Below are 6,041 nucleotides of genomic sequence, written 5' to 3'. Positions count from 1 at the left end.
ATATCATTGTGAATGAGGGGAAGTGTGGAGTGGAAATCCAAAGCCATCTGTAGGAAACTGGACATCCCCTTATAGAAGGGTCCCAGGGAGGAGACGAGCCAGTCAGGGTCCAGAATAGCACCAATGAAACATACAACTTTCTTCTTGTTCTTTACTGTTTCTTATCCCCAACTTTTATGATCCCAATTCTACCTTACAAATTCAGCTAGACCAGAGCATGTACACTGGTACAGATACAAACTGGAAACAGAGGGAATCCAGGATAGGTAAACCCCTCAGGACCAATAACTAGAGTAGCAATACCAGGAGGGGAAGGGGAAGGTTGGGGAGAAAGGGGAACTGATCACAATGATTGATACATAGTCCCCTCCCTGGGGGACAGACAACAGAAAAGTGGGTGAAGGGAGACATAGGACAGTGTAGGACATGAAATAAAAATAATAATTTCTAAATTATCAAGGGTTCATGGGGGTATCAGCTTCATGCTATCAGCTTCTCATTCATACCAAGGGGTCAAGCAGAAAGAAATGTTTTGAGAATGATGATGGCTACAAATATACAAATGAGCATGACACAATGGATGGATGTATGGATTGTGATGAGTTTTATGAGCCCCCAATAAAATGATTATAAAAAACCCCCACCATGAAGTAACAACTATTAAATAATGTGAAACTAGAACAAAAATAGACCTGGAGTCGAGGGGCCAAGATGGCAACCAGGTAGGTAGCTTACCCCTGGAGCTCTGTGGAGATCAGTGAGTGGGGATATTTGGGGACCGAGTAGAGGTGAAAAGGCTGTCGGCCAATCCCCAAGACAGCCCAGAGCACTTCTCTGAACCAGAGCTGACTTCAACCCCATCTCCTGCACTCCCTGTGGACTCCCGAGATCTCAAGCCCACCAGCTGCCTCTTTGCGGTCTCAGGGCACCTGCTCTGCCTCAACCAGCACCATAGGTCAGCCAGATGCTGCCTCAGCACTCCGCACAGACTGCCAACCAGCCTACCCCCGCCCCATCCTCCCACACACACACCAAGAGGCTCATGCCCCAGCAGCACAGGCCAGCCAGGATTACAGCAGAGGCTTCTGCCTAGCTTCAGAGCGCCACACAGACCCGCCAGCCAGCCCCCCTGCCCCAACCAACACACACAGAGGTTCCCATCCTGCTGTGATTCCAGGCCTGCTAAGTATCCAGCACAAGTCTGGCAGAAGCTTGTGCAGCTGCGGCTTAGAGACCCAAGCCTTCAGGCCGTTCCCACTGCATTCTGCCTTCTCTCTATGCAATACCCCTGCCTCCGCCATGCTCTGAGCAGTGGATCTGCACACTAACAGGCCCCTCCTTTCCACCTGCCTACCTGTGGGAAATGCCCGTAGCTAGGAACAGATCACCCAATCCCCACCCCATCTCTGAACTACATACCCCTGTGCTCAGGCCAACACTTTCTGTCAGACCACAGCATGCACAGCTGCAAATAGACCCTGCAGAGGGTGGCTGGAGCACAAAGCATAGGCCAAGGTGAGAGGGAAACCTCAGCAGGACAAAGGTGAAACACAACCCCTCAAGGCAGTTGGCTATAGGCAACCTACAGAAACACCAACCCCAACTTCCCAAAGAGAGGGCCTAGGGCTCTGGCACCTAATTCCAATAAACCGACAAAAAACCCCATCAAGCTGCTTCCACAGCTTCTACAAGAAAAGAGAAACAAAATCCAATGCCAGAGGAGGACCTGGACCTAATGGCAGTCATAGAAAGGCAGACATTGACCTCCCATAGAAAGAAATCTTCAGAATGCTGCTTAGAGTCATACAGGACATAAGGGAAGCATATGTAGCTTGTATTATATTGAGGAATTTTCCTTCCATTCCTATCTTCTTGAGTGTCTTAAAACAGGAATTGGTGTTGGATGTTGTCAAATGCTTTATCTGCATATATCGACATTATCATGTGGTTTTTATAGTTTTTCATGTCAATGTGGCGAATAATACTAATGGTCTTTCGTATGTTGAACCATCCCTGCATCCCTGGTATGAATCCCGCTTGGTCATGTTGAATTATTTGTTTTATATACTTTTGTATTCTATTCGCCAGTATTTTGTTAAGGATTTTTCCATCAATGTTCATTAGGGAAATTGGTCTGTAGTTCTCAATTCTTGTGGGATCCTTGCCCAGTTTAAGTATCAGAGTTGTACTAGTTTCATAGAATGAGTTTGGGAGTTTTCCATCTTTTTCTATGTTCTGGAATAGTGTCAGTTCTTCCCTGAATGTTGGTAGAATTCTGCTGTAAAGTCATCTGGTACAGAGGAGATAAAGGCCATGTACCAAAGGGAAATACAAGAGCTTAGAGGCGAGATAACAAAAACTAATAGCCAACTCATGGATTTCCCACAGCGAATGGAGGAGAGAGAACTGACCCAGAGGACTTGCAAGCGGAAATTAATAAATGTGAGAAAAAGTCTAACAAGTCCATCAGAGAAGCTGAAGAAAACTTCAGACCTATGTCTGATGCTATGAGAAGGAACAACATCAGAATAACTGGATTACCAGAGGAATACACATCAAGGAAATCAACGTCAAATGTAGTGATGGAATTCTTGGAGGAAAACTTCCCTGGCTTCATGAATGAAAACCAGACAACCATACAGGAGGCCAAAAGATCACCAGATAGACTGATTCCCAAGAAGAAGTCAACAAGACATATAGTTGCTAAACTATCCAATTTTGAGGAAAAGGCGAAAATTATAAAAGCAGCTAGAGAAAAACAAGCAAACACATATAAAGGCAAGCAGATAAGAATATGCTCAGATCTATCAGTGGACACTATGAAGAAGAGGAGAGTGTGGAGCAACATATTCCGAAAATTGCAGGAAAATAACGCAAACCCAAGAATATTCTATCCAGCCAAATTATCTATCAAGGTTGATGCAGAAGTGAGAGTCTTCCTGGACAAGGAAAAACTCAAAGACTATGCTAAAAGGAACCCAGCACAATAAAAGATCCTTGCTGACCCACTATGGGCAAAAGCACAACACTCACCAAGCACATATAAGAGACCAACCACCACACAGAACAACTCCACCCAGAGACCATCAAAGGGAAAACAGCCCCCAAGATAACATTGGCTCAAAGATGGAAAGAAGGCAAGAATGAACCACAAACACACATATGCACAACCCACGAAAAAGAAACGGAGGTAGGAAAGCACACAACACGAGAGGGATAAAATGACATCACAGAGTCCACAGATAGATGTAATAACCCTGAATATCTATGGAATGAACTCAGGACTTAAGAGACTAACTGACTGGGTTCGAAACACAACCCCTCGATCTGCTCTCTACAGTCGACACATCTCAATATTACAGACTGAGAATCAAAGGCTGGAGAAAAACATACCAAGCAAGTTTCAGATGTTTATTATTCAGTGTAAACTCCAACATGACACACCAACATGATTTCGTGCATTTAGGAGATAACAAGATCCTGGTCACATGAAAAATTGTGGGTAACTTCTGGAAGACCTTCATTCTAAGAAGCTTTATGGGAAAACATTTCTTCAGAGGTAGGGCCTTCTTTCTTCAGTGGGCTGTAATCCATATTCACAGCGAAGAGTTTACATTGCTCCTTAAGACCAAGTCTATTCCATGGTTTGGGGTTGTTCCTTCTGTCCCAACTGACATCTGGATTAAACATGACAGACACATGGCATACAGTGCTGCTCCACTACCTGCAGCTCCAGTAAACACGAAGAGAGGGATCAAACTCGGGTGCTTCTGGGCCTGATCGAGGATCGGGCACAGCATGTTTGCAGCTATGGCCTCGGGTCCGGAAGGAGAAAACAACTTTGGCAGGCCCAGGAGCTAGGATTCTCTGCCCACAAATTTTCTCTTATGAGTGGATTATCAGAAGTAAAATTACTGAATAAACGTGTATAAATTTCTAAAATTATTCCTGAAAACCTAACCCATTGCTCTCTAGTCAGTTTCCACTCATGGTGACGTCATGGATGTCAGAGTAAAACTATGTTTCAAAGTTTTCCAATTCCAAAGGCTGTAGTTTTATAGAAGTAGATCATCAAGCCTTTCTTACATGGCAGTTGGTGGACTTGAACTTCTAACCTTTATACTTGAAAGCAAACCATTTGTGTCACATTACATGAAACCACACTCACTGCTATGGAGTCAATGCTGAATCATAGTGACCCTATAGGTAAGGGTAGAACTCCCCTTGTGAGTTTCTAAGACTATAAATGTTAACCGGAGTAGAAAGCTAGGAAACTATAAATTTATTCACATGTATTGCCAAATTGTTTTGCTTCACATAAAACCCAGGTATAGTCCTACCAGGATTGTATGAAAGTAGCAACCTGTGTAAGGATCTCTGATAGTTCTGGGGGCTAAGCACTGGGCTTAGCACCAGCTTGGTAGTTCTAATGGCCAGCCACTCCATGGGAGAAAGGTGAGTCTGTCTGTTCCTGTCAAGATGGACACTTTCAAAAACTCTGGATACTATGAGTTGGAATAGACTTGTGGGCAGTGTTTTTTAATTTTGATAACCCAATAACCTTTACCAGTAGTGAGAATTGTATTGGTATAGATTTTGTCGTTAGGCTTCCTTCTCCTTTCTCTCTCCCGCTTCCCTTGTTTTCAGCATCTTAATCTTTTGTTTTGTTTTCCCATGAGCCCCAGACTCATGGTTTCTAGCTGTTGAATCATCACTGTTAAAATGGAAACAGCTTATTGAAATTGATGCATCCATACTAGACTTTGTTTGTTGTTTGTGATACGTGTCATTGAATTGGTTCTGAATGAAAGACCCTCTGCACAACAAAATGAAATATCACCAGGCCCTGTACCATCCTCACACATCTTGATGGGTTATAGCCCATTGTTGTAGCCACTGTGTCAATGCATATTGTTGAGAGCCTTCTTCTTTCTTACTCCTTCTGCTTTACCACCGGCATGATGCTCTTTCCCAGGAGCAGATCCCTGCTGACACTATGTCCAAAGTAAAAGAGATGAAATCTTGCCCTCCTCCCTTCTAAGGAGCATTATGGCTCTACTTCTTCTAAGACAGATTAGCTTGTTCTGGAATTGCATGATACTTTCAATATTCTACACCAACACTATACTGTCATGCAGCACTTCTTTTCTGATCTTCCTTATTTATTTTACAGATTTTTTTACATGCATCTGAGACTATTGGACTTCCATGGTTTGAGTCAGGCACACCTTAATCCTCAAGGTAACAACATTGCTCTTCAAAATTTTAAGACTGAAAACATATGATGAAGAAGGGACAGGCCACCCACATCTGAGGCACTAGCCACTGATTGCTACAGAACATTGCCAGATACACTGAAAACCTTGTGAAAAGCTGTGGGACATTGTCAGATACAGTGACAGAATATCAGCCCTGCAGGTTGGAAGACATTCCCAATACAACAAAAGAATAGCTGCTTTTTCTAATTACAGTGACCCAAGACCTTTGTGTGCTGATGGGGCATGACTCAGAATGAAATTAAACAGCTGAAAATACTTATTAATTATAAGAATGTGGAATGTATAAAGTATGAATCTTATAAAATTGGACATTGTCAAAAATGAAACACCTAAGTATTGATATTTTTAGTATTACTGAGCTGAAATGGACTTGCATTGGCCATTTTATATCAGATAATCATATGGCTTAAAATGTTGGGAATGATAAATTCAGGAGGAATGGAGTTGCTTTCATCATCAAAGAGAACACGTATCTTGAAGTATAAGGTTGTCTTGTGATCGCATATCTAAATCTATACAAGGAAACCAAATTGGTAACAACTATTATTTAAATTTATACACCAACCACTACAGCTAGTAATGAAGACATTTAGAATTTCTAATAACCTCTTCCACCTGAAGTTGGTCAGACATGCAATCAAGATGTAGTGGTAATAACTAGTGCTTGGTGATCGCTGAAGACAAATGTGTGCATAAGCAAATGTGGTGATGAAAGCTGTTGGTGCCCAGCTATTAAAAGATATAGCATCTGGGGTCTTAAAG

The 6,041-nt window shown here is 42.6% G+C and overlaps 1 protein-coding gene and 1 pseudogene across 1 annotated transcript in view; both read right to left on the bottom strand.

The window, feature by feature from the left end:
- ADARB2 (adenosine deaminase RNA specific B2 (inactive)) overlaps positions 1–6,041 on the bottom strand; it is a 708,390-nt gene that overhangs the window by 183,372 nt on the left and 518,977 nt on the right. The window lies entirely within an intron of this gene.
- Positions 3,526–3,800, bottom strand: LOC115869538 (annotated as a pseudogene).

Source organism: Echinops telfairi, unplaced genomic scaffold (genome assembly GCF_000313985.2).
Source record: "Echinops telfairi isolate 266 unplaced genomic scaffold, ASM31398v2 ScPeMD7_31;HRSCAF=116, whole genome shotgun sequence".
Taxonomy (NCBI): domain Eukaryota; kingdom Metazoa; phylum Chordata; class Mammalia; order Afrosoricida; family Tenrecidae; genus Echinops; species Echinops telfairi.
This window is presented reverse-complemented; position numbering and strand designations above follow the sequence as displayed.